The sequence below is a fragment of the Humulus lupulus genome, chromosome 3 (assembly GCF_963169125.1).
Source record: "Humulus lupulus chromosome 3, drHumLupu1.1, whole genome shotgun sequence".
Lineage (NCBI taxonomy): Eukaryota > Viridiplantae > Streptophyta > Magnoliopsida > Rosales > Cannabaceae > Humulus > Humulus lupulus.
The window spans coordinates 148,605,999-148,623,338 of NC_084795.1; the positions used below are offsets into that span (position 1 = coordinate 148,605,999).

The 17,340-nt window shown below is 38.7% G+C and overlaps 1 non-coding gene across 1 annotated transcript; it reads right to left on the minus strand.

The window, feature by feature from the left end:
• Positions 1-2,773: 2,773 nt before the first annotated feature.
• LOC133828192 (small nucleolar RNA R71) lies at positions 2,774-2,880 on the minus strand. Its single transcript, XR_009890827.1, has one exon. It is a non-coding gene; the product is annotated as a small nucleolar RNA R71 (small nucleolar RNA).
• Between the last annotated feature and the right edge of the window lie 14,460 nt (positions 2,881-17,340).

Genomic DNA, 17,340 nt, shown 5'->3' on the forward strand with positions numbered 1-17,340 from the left:
AATAAAAAAACTTATATACATATATGATGAGTTTTCTATGCCGTATCAAATTTAAATGTTTATTTTATCAATCAATTATACCAACTACTTCAATATAACAGTAAATGAGGGTTGAATACACGAGGACTACGATCAAATTATTATTCAAAATAAGACCTAACCAGAAATTAAATAGGGGTTTTAGTTTTAAAAACTGAAAACATAAAATGAAATAATGATCAAAGATTAAATAGCTAAGGATAAAACTTCGACAATCAATCTATTAACAATAAAAAATAATATACCATATTTCCAATAAAACTATTAACCCCGCAGATAACACTTGAGCAGTCAATTATCCTAGTTTTCCTATTATAATTAATTAAAGATAAGTGCTCTTAATTAATCTTTTTACCCAACAATAAACCCATTAAGTATGTGATCTATTTAACATAGTAAAAGCATCACACTCTATGGAAACAAGTTAATCTAGGCAACAAATTCATTAAGCATGCAATTAATTTAACCTAGGTTCTATTTTTCATCACAATCAAGATACCTGTCACAATATCCTAATTGCAATTTATCACTCTGCTTAGAATCCTAAACTATTTGGTGAATAACAATCCTAAGATGATAGTAGAAAAATGCAAAACCCTAATTTGTGGCCATCTAAACAAGATTTTACAAGATTCATAGCATTAAATGAGAAAAATAGAAATAATTTAATATAAGGGAATAGAAGAAATAAAATTTATCATTGCATTCAATATCTCATGTGTAGGGTTTTGAAATAACCCTCAACTACAAAGAAAACTACTCCATAATCACATTCATATTCATAAACATAAATATTCAATGAAAATAAAGGAGTTTTGAGAAGAGAAAAAAACTAAATTTGAGATTGTAAATGATGATGTGTTTTTCTCCCCCTCTGCTGCTCTAGCCTAAAAAATTTGCAATCCCAAGTTATTCTAAAAGTAAACCCTAATCCTTTTTATAGCCCATTAAAAATTACATTCAAAAATCAAAATTTAAGAAAAATTATATCGCAAGCTGGGACCAGTGATTCTTGGTAGTCACGACCACAAGACTGATCTGACAAAAACACGCGCAGTGGCCGCAGCTAGGAGTTTATGGTGGTTGCGACCACTAGTCTCTGACTCCTAGGCCGTGACTAGGGATTAAGGCTGGCCGCGACCACAACACAATTTATGCTTGCATGCTTTTTCTTCGTAATCTTCAACTTCAAGCTCGAATCTCAGGTTTAGGGACATCTAAAACACTTCAAACTCGTCCCAAACTTTATTTTATTGAGTCCTATCGTCGCTCATCAATTTCTAACCACAAAAATACATCAAATTCATCAATAATACCTTATAAAATATTTTATGGATTAAAAATCATAAACTCGTAAAACAAAGCTAAGAACACCTAACAACACTAGAAATTAACATTATCTAAATGCGAAAGGATAACAAATATAATACGTAAAATGCCCTTATCAATATATATGTACTTAACATAAAAAAAAGTTTTAACTTTACTTTCTTTTTAATTAATTCTAATTTTATTTTCCTTTTCGTAATTTTTTTTATTTTTCGAGTTTAGTAAATATTTGTAAAAAAAACTTTACATCTTTATTGATAAATAATTGTTAAGTAGTTTGTTTCGTCTCTTTAGTTTATTTATGTGTTGATTATTTTGTCACATTAAATTTTATTAGACATTTCTTTCTCTTTGCCTTAACTTTCCTCAAAATTTAGGTCTTCATTGAAAAACAAAATCATAAAATTGCACAAATTTTTTCATAAAATTTCAATCATAAAACGCTTAGTTTTGGAAACAATTGTGTAATATTGTAAATGCTAAAAACTGATATTGTTTTGTCTAGAAAGATTGGTTGTTAAATAAGGTTTGTGGTAGTGTTACCCTCCACACTTACTTGAGAACCTCGTGGAGTTCTTTCTAAGGCAAGTGCGGGTCTCAAGCAGTACCTTGGTAGCCTTCCTAATCAACCTAGGAACATTTCGTGTGTATACCTTTCCACTATTACATTTTTGAACTTAATACTATAAGAAATCCAAGCTTGTTCTGTCAAAATAAGCAATTTCACTTTGCTTAAAGGTTATTTGGTCGAAAAGGTTTAACTTGTGATCCTCCATACTTACTCAGTAACCTCATGGAATTCTATTAAAGTGTTGGAGATTACCCTAAAACCTCCAAATCTACCCAGAAACAAGTTTAACAAGTTAAAAAAAATATCTAAAACTAAAAAAAATATTATTTCCGAAAGTGGATGAATCATCACGAAACTTCGAGTGAAACTCCTTCAAATTCATCCACCACTCGTTTCGGAATTCCTTCCATCATTCCTTCTTCTCTAGACACCTTGGTTGGTGATAATCCATTTGCAATGGATCAAAATAATTAAATCCAACTAAGAACTCTAAATGACTACCTCCATCCTACTCGTACTTCCACTCCTTCATGCATTATATTCCCTTTAATATGCCAACATTGGAATTTAAACCCGACATGATACAACTCTTGCCCACATTTCATAGAATGGAAAAGGAAAGTCCACGTTCATATTTGAGAATTTGAGGAGGTAGTAGCCACGTTCCATAACCGAGTTGAAAACACCAATTTTGTGTGATTAAAGTTGTTCCCCTTCTCTTTGAAGGACAAAGCTAAAAGTTGGTTATACTCTTTAAGACCTATGTCTATTGGAACATGGGAGGAAATGACCAAATCTTTCTTTCTGAAACATTTCCCTAACCATAAGACCAACGGTCTAAAATGACATATTTCAACATTTTCCTAAAAAGATAATGAAACATTCTATCATGTCTGGGAAAGATTCAAAGATCTGTTAAATTAGTGCCCTCACCATGGCTATGAGAATTGGCGTTTGGTTAGTTACTTCTATGAAGGCCTTACATGTCATGAATGCCAATTTGTAGAAATGCTACACATTGGTAAATTATTCAAAAAAGAATCAGACAATGCTCTTGAATATCTCGAAGAAGCTGCAAAAAATCTCACATCTGGATTGGTCCAAGTGCTACTGAGAGCACCAACCGACATAAACAATCTGGAATCTGTAAACTTTGACAAGATGATAGTGTTAAGCCCAAATAAAAGGTTTGAAAAAGTAGTTCGAGGTCTTGATGACGAAAAGTAGCCAAAAACCACACATGATTGCTCAAGCGGAACCATAAGAACCTTATTTTGTATGTGGAGGGATGAAACATTTAGCTAAAGACTGCTTAGCTTTAAATGAAATGAGGGGGTTTATGAGGAGAAATGCAATGCCTTAGGGACATATAACAAGCCATTCTCCCATACGTACAACCCTGGTTGGAGAAACCACCGAAATTTTAGTTGTAGAGATTCCAACCAAGCTCAATCGTCTGGAAACCAATGGAGAAACGAGCATCAAACTCAACCACCAAAGGAATATTTTGCGCCTCAATACAATGCTCATCCACAAAGGAATTCTCTTGAGAATACCCTTCATGCATTCATAGAGGAACAATCCAAACTAAATCGCCAAATGATGGAAGAAATCAAGGCAATGAAAAGTCAATTTTCAAAACTGACTAGATCCTTGGCTATTTCTAAAAAAGGAAAAATTCCTTCGCAACCTCTATTCAATGCACGAGGGCAACACATGTCCCAATCCTCCATCTCCAACGATCAAAATGTTAAGGAGGTCAATGCCATCACAACTAGAAGTGGTAAAACTTTAAAATATCCATCCATAAAAACCACTACTTCAAGCACTCCAAATGCTATTCCTATGAGTGCACCACCCAATGCTTCTACAAATGTTCCATTTCCCCAGGCTTTGAGACCTGTTGGGAAAATTCCTGATAACCGAACTGAAATCCTTGAGCACTTGACACAAGTGAAGATTAATCTTCCTTTGCTTCACATCATAAAACAAGTGCCAACTTATGCCAAAATCATTAAGGATCTATGCACTTGAAAAAGGAAGCATCATGTAAATAAGATTGCTTTCTTGATTGAACAAGTGAGTGCGGTGATTGAACAAAAATACCGCCAAAATACAAAGATACTGGTTTTCCCACAATTTCTTGCTAAATTGGGACTCGCAAAGTTAGCCAAGCTTTACTTAACCATGATGCGAGTGTTAATCTCATGCATTATTTTGTGTGCTCGCAACTCGGTCTTGGAGAAATGAATCCAACATCTATTGTGCTACAGCTAGTTAACCGCTTCTTCAAAAATCCTAGGGGTATTGTTGAGGATGTTCTAGTTCAAATTGAAAATTTTTATTACCTCGTGGATTTTCATGTCCTTGATACCCAATCTGTGGTAAACATGGAGTAAAAAATTCCTATTATCCTCGGAAGAGTATTCCTTGCTACTCAAATGCTTTAGTCAATTGTCTAAATGGTTTAATGAAGATACCATTTGGAAATATGATGCTGGAAATAAATATTTTCCACATTGGAAAAAAACCCCAAGAAGATGACGAGTGTTATCAAACTTTTATGATTGACACTCTAATTCCTGAGGAGATTTAATTACGAAGGAATTTCAATAATTTTAATGAACTCCTCATTCTGTCTGGGTATGAAATTCCTGACCTTGTTGAGTCCACTCTTGCAATTTCTTATCATAAAGACTCACAACATAAAGGGACAAAGTTTTGGAAGCCTTGCTTTGAAAAGCTACCTTGTGAGAGGGCACAACCAAAATCTTCCTAGGAGATGGTGAAACCTTTCTAGTTATCATCTTGTCAACCTTCAAAATTCCCAAGAATTGTAGTTACTCAAGCTACTGCGAACGCATAAATTTGTGATAGGTTAGACACTTGCCTGATATTAAAGGTATTAGTCCCTTAATTTTCTCCCATCGAATAAATATTGAGGACGAGGCCATCCTTCTAAGGGGCCCTCAAAGGCGAATAAATCCCACAATGAAAGAAGTCGTGAAAATGAAGTTATGAAATCGCTTGATGCTGGTATAATCTATCTCGTGGACAATAACTTGTGGGTTAGTCTGACTCAGGTAGTACCCAAGAAATCAGGAGTAACCGTTGTTCAAAATGAGAAAGGGACCTTTGTCCCCACAAGAACTGTGACGAGATGGCGCATGTGCATTGATTACAGAAAATTAAATGCTGCCTCCCACAAAGATCATTTTCTGCTCCCATTCATTGATCAAATCCTTGAGCATGTAGCTGGTCATCCTTTCTATTGCTTTCTTGATGGCTATTCAAGTTATTACCAAATTGAAATTACATTAGAGGATCAAGATAAGACCACTTTCACTTGTCCTTTTGGCACTTATGCTTTTCGGCGTATGCCATTTGGACTTTGTAATGCACCAGCTACTTTCCAAAGATGCATGATGAGTATCTTCAGTGACATGATTAAAATATCTATGGAAGTATTCATGGATGACTTAATCATCTTTGGAAACTCTATTGATACTTGCCTTCTCAGTCTTGAAGCCTTTTTAAAATGATGCTTTGAGAAAGGTCTTGTGCTTAATTGGGAGAAGTGTCATTTCATGGTATGTTCCGGCATAGTCTTAGGCCACATTGTCTCTAAAAGAGGGATTGAGGTTGAACAATCTAAAATTGACCTCATCTCAAAATTGCCTACCCCCAAGACTGTCAAAGACATTAGGTCCTTCCTTGGTCATGCTGGTTTCTATAGGAGGTTCATACAAAACTTTTCAATGATCTCCCATCCATTATTTAACCTCCTAGCCAAGGATGTCGTCTTTGAGTGGACATCAAATTGTGAGGATTCATTCCAAACACTTGTGACCTCACTCACTTCTACTCCCATCATCCAATAACCTGATTCTTCCTTTTGAAATCATGTGTGACGCCAGTAACATTGATGTGAGAGTTGTGTTGCGACAATGGAGGAAGAGGAAACCCTTTGTTGTCTATTATGCAAGTCGAACTCTCAATAATACTCAAATGAATTATTCTAATACTGAAAAATAGTTGCTTACCATGGTCTTTAGCTTATTTAATTGGGTCCCCTATTACGATCTTCACAAATCACTCAACCCTCAAGTATCTCCTTTCAAAAAAGGATGTTAAGGTGTGATTAATACGGTGGATACCTCTTGTAAGAATTTGATATAACGATCAAAGACAAGAAAGGTGTCGAAAATACTATCACAGACCACTTGTCCCGACTTGACTTCAATGATCCCGGTGATGGCCCACCTATTCATGATGATTTCCTGGATGCACAATTGCTTTTTGTTACTAAGATACCATGGTATGCACACATTGTTAACTACTTAGTAACAGGTGAACTTCCTTCTGAGTGGAGTTCAAAAGATAAACACAAATTTCTAGTTGAGGTGCGCAATTTCATTTGGGATGACCCATATTTATTCAAGTATTTCCCTGACCAAATCATGCGAAAATGCATCCACAATGATGCGGTGTCTAGTGTGCTGAATTTTTTCCACAATGATGCTTGTGGTGGTCACTTCTCTATAAATAAAACTGTTGCAAAAATCTTACAGTGCGGTCTTTACTGGCCCACTTTGTTTAAAGACACCATTGATTTTTGGCGTTTTTGTATTAGGTGCCATATGTTAGGTTCCTTGTTGCGTCGACACATGATGCCCTTGAACCCAATTCTTGTTATCGAAATATTTGATTGTTGGGGGATATACTTTATGGGACCATTCCCACCTTCTTTTGGATACCTTTACATCCTTCTAGCTGTGGATTATGTTTCAAAATGGGTCGATGTAGTACCCTGTCGAACCATTGATAATGCTACAGTTGTCAAGTTATTAACAGAAAATGTGTTATCAAGGTTCGGTACTCCTCTCGTGGAATCATCATTGATCAAGGCACACACATTTGCAACAGATCTTTTGAGGCTCTAATGCGTAAGTAGAATGTACTTCATAAAGTTGCAGATGCCTATCATCCACAAGCTAATGGCCAAGCTGAGTTAGCCAATAGGGAGATAAAACACATTCTGGAAAAGACGGTAAGTCCCGACCGCAAAGATTAGTCTACACGTCTTCTAGACGCTCTGTGGGCATACCGCACTGCTTTCAAATAACCTCTTGGGATGTCTCCTTATCAGCTTGTCTTTGGAAAATAATGTCATTTACCGATCGAGCTTAAGCATAAGGCTTATTCGACTATCAAGGCCCTCAACTTTAATCTTAATACCGCAGGTATCAATCGTAAACTCCAATTGTCTGAAGTTGAGGAGTTAAGAAACAATGCATATGAAAATTCCATGATCTATAAAGAGAAGTTGAAAGTCTCTCACGATATAAAGATCCTGCGAAAATACTTTGACCCGAATCAGAAAGTTCATCATTATGATTCTTGCTTACACTTGCACCCCAGTAAATTGAGATCGCGTTGGATTTGTCCATTTGTGGTGAAACAAGTATTTCCCAACGGTTCTGTTGAGGTTGAGGATCCAACTGATGGGAGAATTTTCAGAGTCAATGGCCAAAGACTGAAGCATTTCATTGAGAGTGTGAGTCACGTTGAAGAAGCCCTTCTTAAGGACCCAATTTATACACTCTGAATTCTGAATGGTTTGTTTGTTTTTCCTTTATTTTTATTTTTGTTTCTTTCATTTTCATTTTTGTGTGTTTTTTGTTTTTGTCTTTTGATTGTTTTGGGGTATTGTTATCATGTTATTTCCGCTATTGCCTCATGGACATTATCATCATCCAGGTGTTCTCTTTCCCTATCTTTTTCATTGAGTATTCATTTTGACATTGAGGACAATGTCTGGTTTTTGGTTGGGGGTGGTGAACATTCATTAGTATTCATTTGGAGAATCTTATTATCTTATTGAATTTTTAAGTCAAATTTTCTAAAAATTATCCGAGCATGAGAAAAACTTGTTGGTTTGAGTCAATTTTTACTGTGTTTAGTTATTAAGAAGTGATCTCCAGAGTTCTTTTGTGCACTTTCCAATCATGTGGTAAAATGGTTGTTAACACAAATAGTTGAAAAAAAAATAAAGTTTAAAGATTTTATTTCTTGGTGTAGCGCACCAATTTTTATTTTATTTTATTTAATTGTTAAGTGTTAGAAATTTATTGTTTAAATTGTTTGGTAGAAATTATGTGAATTAAAACTGTTAATTGTTTTATTTTGTGAGTTCTAGAGATTTGATTGTGTGCAAGGAGGTGCATGCTTAGTAGTGATGGACTAGAGCACTTGTGTGTGTGTGCATGTGCATGGTGAGCATGCATTAGTTTCCATGCATATTGTATATATTTTTTTCTATTGATTATTTATTTATTTTTATTTAGATAATTTAGAAAAAAAAAAGAAATAATTGAGAAATAAATTGGGAGAGGAAATAGTGTGAATAGGCGTGTGGAAGAGAGGGAAAGGGTGAGATTTCTTTTCCCATTTAGTTTTGAAATTCAAATCAATTAAATTAGATGTCTTTTAGCTATTTTTGGGTTTATGAAAATCACTATGTAATTATGAGGTTATTTTTGTTTGGTTGTCTTTGATTTTGTGAGAAAATTAGAATGTGAGAAAATGAGAAGGAGAGTGAGAGAGAGTGGGCGACAGCTACATAGGGGGAAAGGAAATTGATTTTCCTAATTATTTTATTTATTTTCCTTTATGGATCAAAGGTTTTTATTGCCTTTATTTGGGAGAGGGAAATTAGGAAATAACAAGGGAGTGATTTGTGGTAATTGATTCTAAGTTTTTCATTGGGTTATGTTAAGTAGGGAAACAATGAGCTTTGGAGGCTCATTCTTGAAGGTGGCTACCGAGTTTAGAGAGAGAAAGTGTAACATCCTCCTAGCCCAGGACCATTACACTGTGTACTTTAAATAGTTTTAGACTTGTTAATCAAGTCATTTTGTTATAAACGTGTAACTACGGTTAATGTCAAGGGTTAGGGTTTAAAATTTTGTTCAAAGGAAAAATTGACTTTTCATTTGAAAGTTTCATACATACATGGGATCCCAAAATATTACAAATAGACGTTTAAATGGGTATATACAAATCAAAAGTTACAACTAACCAGCCTAAGCAGCAAAAGTATGGTTACAACCCTAGTTCCTCCGAACTATCCTCGGCCGTGGTGGACGAGCAGCTGCATATGTACACGCCGCCGCCGAAGCTCTTCAACTCATGGCTAGTCTAGCTTTCCTTTTCCCTTACCTGCACCACATAGCACCCGTGAGCCAAGGCTCTACAAGAAAACTTAAACATGTGCATGAACTAAAATAAATATTTCAAATACATATCTAGCATGCCCAGTAGTAATAACCAACGCATGCATGCATACAATTACAAATAAATGATCATTGGATCATAATGGGGCCCGCTGCCCTGAATAGTTGACCATAGAGTCAACTTGGGGCCCTATGCCCTAACTATGTGACCATAGAGTCACCTCGGGCCCTTGCTTTTAGCTCTGAGTAACTAGCCATAGAGCTACCCAGTCGCTTTGTTTTCCAACGACCACAGGGTCGACCAATGCAACAGTACGTCCTTGATTGGGCCTAAGCCTCTCGACTAGCGCGCAACGCGCTATTGCAATGCTTGACTAATAACTCAAGGCTTTAACCAAACATTCTGATACAGATACAAATAAGCATACTTTAGACAATACAAGTATGCATACATATAAATCATGGTATCGTAACCAATCATACACAAACACAGTAGTAACCATGTTCCATAACGGGGTCGAGCCCTACCTATGGAAACAAGGCAAGCATTCATTAAAAAATTATCCATAATTCTACCATTTCAAAATAACCTAAATCACGTTCATTCTTAGGGGCCGAGATCTATTCATAATTATAATAAACAATCCGGCCAAGCCCTAATCACACATATCACGTATTGGGTGCAGTTTTCTGACCTTAAGTCCGAGTGAAAAGTGTATTAAGAACAACCCTCGATAACCTAGTCACAACCAATAGAGAACCTTGTCAAAACGAGCGAATAAATGCTTTTGGACTGAGTCCTAGCCTTCGAGACATCGAAATCTACTAAACCGGGTAGTAGAATCAATCCAGAGCCCTTAGGCTTAAGTTATCACACTCAAAAACCCTCCAGGGGCTCAAAACCCTTCAAGCGCAATGACTCAAAACAAAGAAATTGCGGCCTGCCCCAAGTCGAAGAGCCCAAGCTCTCCTCTGACTCGACATGCGACACGCTGCGCCCTAACAGGTACCACAGCTCAAATGGCCCAAAGGCACCTTTTAACGTCCTCCCAATTCAGGACCGTTACACTGTGTAGTTTAGATAGTGCTTAACTCGATAAATGAGTAACTTGAGTTTAAATCGTATAATTAAAACTAACCACAGATTTAGGTACTAAAATTTTCGGTCAACAGTCAACGATTTTATTAAAAAGTTTGACTACTATACATGTGATCCCATCGTAGTTTAGAACGGTTACAAAACCCCCAAAAAGGAATACAAAAGTCGACCTAGGCAGAAAAATCAGGGTGCAACCCTAGTTCCAATTGATAACCTTGGTCGTGGCGGACGAGTAGGCCGCATATGTACACTCCGCCCCTAAAGTTCTCCAACTCATGGCTGGTCCAACATTTTCTTTCCTTTTCCTGCACAATTTAACACTTGTGACCCAAGGCTCAGCAAGAAAACATAAACATGCTTATAAGCAGTACATTATCAGATCACAGAATCATAACTAGCATTCCAACAGTAATAACCCTTCTCATGCATGCAATTCACTCCTACAAGTGACTGTAGAGTCACAATAGGGCTTTAATGCCCATCTATCACATAACCGGTCTTTGATATGGCTAAGCGGATCTTATGCTTCACATTCTAGATGACCTTAAAGGTGTTCATGCATGTATCTCGCTTCCAGGTCTGCTTAACCCTATCGGCCAGCGTTCGATAGACTATTACTGCCCTCGACTTCTAAGCCGAGCCTTTAACTCTCGACTCATAAGCCGAGTCCTTTAACCCTTTACTAATAAGTTGAGTCTTTCAATCTTTAACTGATAAGTCGTGCCTATAAGGCGAGTCTTAACAATCGACTATTAAGTTGAGTCTAAATCACCGGCTGATAAGTCGAGTCTTAACCTTCGACTGATAAGTCGAGTCTTAATCATCGACTGATAAGTTGAGTCTTAACCTTCGACTATTAAGTCGAGTGTTAACCATTGTTTGATAAGTCAAGTCTTAATCATCGACTAATAAGTCGAGTCTTAACCTTCGACTAATAAGTTGAGTCTTAACCTTTGACTAATAAGTTGAGTCTTAACCATCGACTGATAAGTCGAGTCTTAATCATCGACTGATAAGTAGAGTCTTAATCCCCCAACTAATAAGTCGAGTCTTAATCCCTCGACTGATAAGTCGAGTTTTAATCCTTTGACTGATAAGTCGAGTCTTTAAACCGACAATACCCTTGACTATTAAGCCAAGCCCTTCACTAGATAACATAGATAAACCTTCAGCTTATAAGCTGAGCTTCCCCAATCATATATACAGATTAGCAGTTATTACATAACATAGGTAAACATAACACATTCAATATGTTTGATAAAACATTCTCAACATAACATTATTTTTGCACTATATTCGGGTCGAGCCCTAAACGCAGACCAGGTGCACTTTTCTTACCTCAGGTCTGAGTATAGCATGATAATAAGAACAACCCTCCAGCACGATCCTGGTTCCGGGCCCCTCGTGCTAACCTAGTCACAATGATAATATAAAATCCCATCAGTAACGAGAAAATAAAGGCCTTTGGAGCGAGTCCTAGCCTCCGAGATGTCAAATTCTACTAAACTTGCTAGTAGAATCGATCTCAAGCCCTTAGGGTTGAGTTCCCACACTCAAAACCCCTTCCAGGGCTCAAAACCCCTTAAGCACCATGGCCCAAGCATTTGAGCCGCAACCCACCCAAGTCAGAGGCTCCAACCTCTTTGCTCACTGAAAACGCTTCGCAGCTCAGCCAACCTCACATCAGACCCTTCCCTGGATCCTGGGTTCAAGAGGGTCGTAGCCCAGCCCTACGAACCCAGAATTCTCTGGTTTTTCTTCAGCCAAACCTAATAAAAAATGCCCCAAATCCATTCTAAAACCACAATTGAATTCTCATAACAAATTAAACATCTTCCCAGCAACAAAACCCAACTTAAAATTTGATGGAAAACCCATTAAAACCCAAAATCCAACACTTGAGCCACAAGCTCAAGAACAAAAAAAAAACTTTCATAGAATTCAATTAAAATAGAGGTCAGAAATTTGCCTCAGCTGTGATTTAAGTCCCCCTAGCTATAGCTAATTCGATTCTAGAGCTAAGCCTCCAATCTCTCATGATTCAGCCAATAATTTCTTAGCTTTCTTCAATTAATCCCCTTGGATAAAAAAGAGAGAATGAGAGAGAGAAATAGTCAGTTGGTGTTGCTGAGTGTTTGATTGTTTACTTCCTTAAGGCTTAAGTTACTTAAGCTAATGCCGAGGCTCGGGGTGTAACGACCCGAATTCACTAATAAGGCTTAAGGGCCTTGATTAGTGTGCCAGGATGGCGTGTTGGGATTTTTGTGTGATCTTATGAGTTAAATGCGCGGTTATGATTTAAAGCATGTTATTTGGCTATTTGTTTAACTGAGATGCATGGCTATGTTTACTAGTATGCATGTAGGCCCGGATCGTGTTAGAAGGGCGTAATTGTAATTTTGGCCATGTTGGGCATAACTGTATTGATATGTGATAATTGTATTCTGTGAATTGTACCACGTGGGTGTGGTTTTATTATTGTGATGCACGTGCCGAGACGGTCCTAAAGAGCTAGTTAACTTAAGAGTCACAACGGGATTTCTATACCCGGCTCGGGAGGAGCCTAGGGGTACCTCGGGAATTTTATGGTTAAGTAGAGAATTAGCAGTTAATGGTTATTGGTGATTTAGTAACTTGGGTAACCATTAGTTACTGCTGTGGGAAACAAGTTTAGTTGGAAAATGGTAGAATTGAAATATTAGTGAAAGGACTAGAGTACCCTTGAGGAATTAGTTGAGAAAGGATCATTTGGAGGAGTAGCATGGTCATTTGGCAAGGGTAATAGGCAATTCTCAGCTGGGTTTTAGTGGGTCACGGTTTGGGTATTTAGGGTCATTTTGATGCCTTGATAAAATTGGAAGAGAAGAAGAAGAAAGGAGAAGAGGTGTAGATGGGGCTGAAGTTTTGAGACCTAGGAGGAGATTCAAAGGGATTTGAGGAACCAAAAACCAGATTTGAGCTAGGACTACTCAAGGTAAGATTTATATTCTGTTATTTCTTGGGTTCAAGGTTGATTTCTCAAAGTTTTAGTGTGGAATTTAAAGATAGGATGGTTGGTTTAAAGTTTGAGGAATTTGAAACTCTAGATGAGATTTTTAGGTGTGATTGTGTTTTGATCTTGATTCTAATGTTGTGATTATTAATTGGTTTTGATTTGGGAGCTTTGGGATGGCTTAAGGTGAGGTTTTAAGCTTGAAAATGGTGGGTTTTTCTGGGTTCGAAGGGTCAGGCCGCGGCATGGTTCTTGGAGGGCCGCGGCCCTTGAAGGCTAAGTTGTGCTGAGGATGGAGGGCGGGCCGCGGCATGGTCCTTGTAGGGTCGCGGCCCTTACCTGTTTCTGGGCGTTTTTGTGGCCCTGTTTGGGGGCCATGCCGCGGCATGGTTGGGCCATGCCGGGGCGCTTAAGGAATTTTGGGATTTTGAGAATTTAGGCTTGGGAATTTAACCTAGGGTGCTCGGGGTTGAGTCTTTTACCATTTTTGGTGAAGTTCAACGTTCCGAGTACTAGAGCTTGGCTTGGAAGCTCATTTAAGGATGTTTCATGTGTGTTGTGACTAGGATATTGGAGAGGCTCGTGCTAGAGGACCGTGCTCGCGGCTTGAGTGCATCAGGAGGCTCGGAATACAGGTAAGAAAACTATAACACCCGTAGGATGGGGCGTGGGCCCATAGTGTGATTGCGGGGCACGGCCCTATATTGCATGTTGCATGATGAGATGATTGCCGGGCATGGCCCTATACTGCATTACATGTTAGGGTGCAGATTTAATTGAATTAGCATTTGTTTGAATGTTGCTTGATTTATGCTATATGTGGTTATAATGAAATGAACGGCAAGGGCCGAGTGCGGCATAGGCCGGGTACGGCAGCGGAGCCGGAAGTAACACTAAGCACATGGGATGCTTATGGTCAGGGCAGGGCCCGGGACCCAGAGGATATGTGTGAGATCCTTGCGGTGAGAACCGATACCCCAGGGCTTTGGTAAGGTTTCTGGGGCGGCATGGCCGTGTTTGCTTAGTCTAATGGTTGACTTGTTTTTTGTGGATTATCTGTTATGATTTACTGTATATTTGCATATGTTATGTTCTGCATGAGTTTTCTTGCTGGGCTTCGGCTCACGGGTGCTCTGTGTTGCAGGTAGGGCAAAGTCTGAGTCAACCAACCATGAGTACGGAGAGCGTGAAGCGACGCGTACATGTTTGGCCTGCCCGACTGCTTTGGTTGGGGGTTTATTCGAAAATGGCTGTAATAATCTATGATTTTGTAACTGATCAACTGTAAACTTATTTCAAGATGTAAATAGTTTTCAAACCTTATTTTGGGATCCCAATGGTCTAATACTAGAAGTTTTTATTGAGTCAACGCATTTTCAAAGATTACAGCCTTAACTTTTATTAGTCACACTTTTGCTTCAAAACCTCGGTTAGCGAGTTCATTGCACTGTTTTGTCTTAAAAACTCACTTAGTAACGGCTCTAAGGAATTAGGGCGTTACAACTTGGTTTCAGAGCGAGCCAAGGTTTATTGGTTCTGGAGATCGACCGAACATGTACGCTCGCTGTCAGTGACAAGCTCGACTCAGGGTTGGTTGGTATGAATGATTGACATGACTGAATATATGTTTGAATGCCCTGTTTTCCTGCTTAATTATATGGAGCATGAGGAATGAGATGACATATGCATGAGATACTGATAGGGCCTGGCCCTTGACTATTGCATGTTGAGATTGATGCATGCTGAATAATACTATTATGCATATGGATGAATATTGGCATAATGGTTCGCATATTGAGTGTATGTGGTTAATTTTCTGAATTAATTCATTAGTTATATCTGTTTATTTTCTTGTGTGAAGCATGTTGAGATCTGGGTATACTTGGTGATGATGAATTTGGTAGCTAAATGTATATCATTATGGATTTGACCTAGTATATGCTTGTGTGTGCATTATACCTGTGGATGTTTGGACCTAGTGGTGGTTTGGTTCAGAGTAGGGACCACAGAGTTCAGGAGTTGGGTCAGTTTTGACAGGTGAACTCGTGTTGTTGGTTCCTAGAAGGGTTTGTGGACCTGATAGTGTGTGGAGAGAGGGATTCTAGGTATAAGTTGGAGTTGGGATCTCCAGTTATCCCAAAAAGCAGCAGCAAAGGGTCACTAGGGTGTGAGTAAGCTGTGGAGTTTGTCAGTTTTTACGGGATAGAAGGATAGCGGATTTCTCTGGGGAAATAGCTGATTTCGAGGTTTTGACAGTAAGGTTACCAGTGTTGGTTTACTGTGAAGTATGGACAGATAAGGGTACTATATGAAAGGCTTAAAGGGTGTTATCCTCGGGTTTTGAGGAGAATTCGAGTTGACAAGGAATTTATCATTAGATGAGCAGAGTTAATTCCACCCATGGTTAAGAGGATGAGAGATCCTGATTAGAGGGTTATGTTAAATGTTGAGGCAGAGGGATGCCTGGAATTGGTACTTGGGCTGAGGTACTGGCTTAATGGGTTGGAAAGAACTTAGATGATGAATGGTTAGAAGAGATTTTAAAGACATGATTTGAACTGTGGAGACTGGTGGACTGATAAGTTTGGTTTGGACTGTTGGGGGTAACAACAGCGTAGATCGATGGGTTTGGTGATTTGGGTAATTCATTTCGGAAAGTTCTACTGATGGATGTATCCGGAATTGATGGCGACCCATTTAAGGATTTGAGATCGGGAATAGTCTAAGGTATTTGGGCTGCTCTGAGGTATGAGTTTATCGTCTGCATGTGGATGGCGGAGAGGGCCATGTTGTTCGAGGAACTGATGGTTGATGATTAGAGCATGAGTGCTAGAGCCGCAAGGGCGGTGCTTCCTTCGATGGAATTAGTAAAGATAGATTCGTGATAATCAAGTTGAAAGAACCCCGGATAGTGTTGTGGCTTCTGGATTGCCAAGAAAAAGGGGAAAAGTCTGACTGATAAGACGGTACTTTTGTTGATAGAACGCAGCGAGGTCGGATTCTCAATTTTGAGGTAAAAGGACTCCAGACAGTGCTTGGGCACCTAGATTGAGATTGGAAAGAAGCCTGATCGAAAAGGTAGTTATCGAGATGGCGACAGGAACGAGGAGGTTAATTAGTATGCACATGAGGAAGAGGATGCCACCTGAGAGGAGGTCAGGTGAGGACATGACTTCTACGTAGAATGACTCGAGATGTTAGGATGGATTTCCCATGGTGCGGGAAACGGAGAACTGGAATGCATCGATACATTCGAGGTTCGAGGCTGAGTCCTCAAGGATGAGTATTTAACTGACGAGCTTATGCTCTGGGCATGTAACGAACTGGAAGGGCTCGGTGTTGAAAATGTTCCGAAAGGGAGATGGATATAGAGAGGAAGCCTCAAAGGTGCTATTCGAGAGGCTGATGATAGTAATACTTATTAAGAAGAAATAAGAAACTCTGGTAGATGGATTGTTGAGGATATCATCTGGAGTACGTAAAGGAGACAGAGCTAACCAGTGGAAAAGTTATGTGAGTATGCAAAGAAAGATTTAGGGAATACTTCAAGGTCAGACTACAGATAGGATTGGTATAAGGGATGTTGTAGAGGACGGTTATGGTTGACAGAAAATCTATTGAAGCAATCGAAGGAATTTGACCTTGGTTTAGCCAGAGTGTTATACTGCGGGGATTGTTAGCATCGTCGGGTTAGAACGAAAAGTACAATGTTGGATACAAGATAGGACGATGTCTCCAAGAGTTGATCTATGACCTGGTTATTACCGGTTGGAAACCGAGGATAGAGACATTTCGTGAATTGTCTAGCTTGCACCGGGTAGGGTATGAGGAGTTGGTAACAAAGATTCTGGAATGGTTCAAGCTACAGCAGCACAGGTAAGTTCTTTGGGCAGAGAATGCATGAACGGTGTGGGCAAGTCCCCTTCAAGCTCACGAGCAGTGCATGTGGATTACTCCCAGACGAAAATGGTGAGCAACTGATTATTATTCTGAAGACGTTAGTACCCAGAAGGCAGAGTATCAGGTAAGGTTCTACGGAGTGTTAGTTGGGTGTCGTCAGGAGTTCTCAGATTTC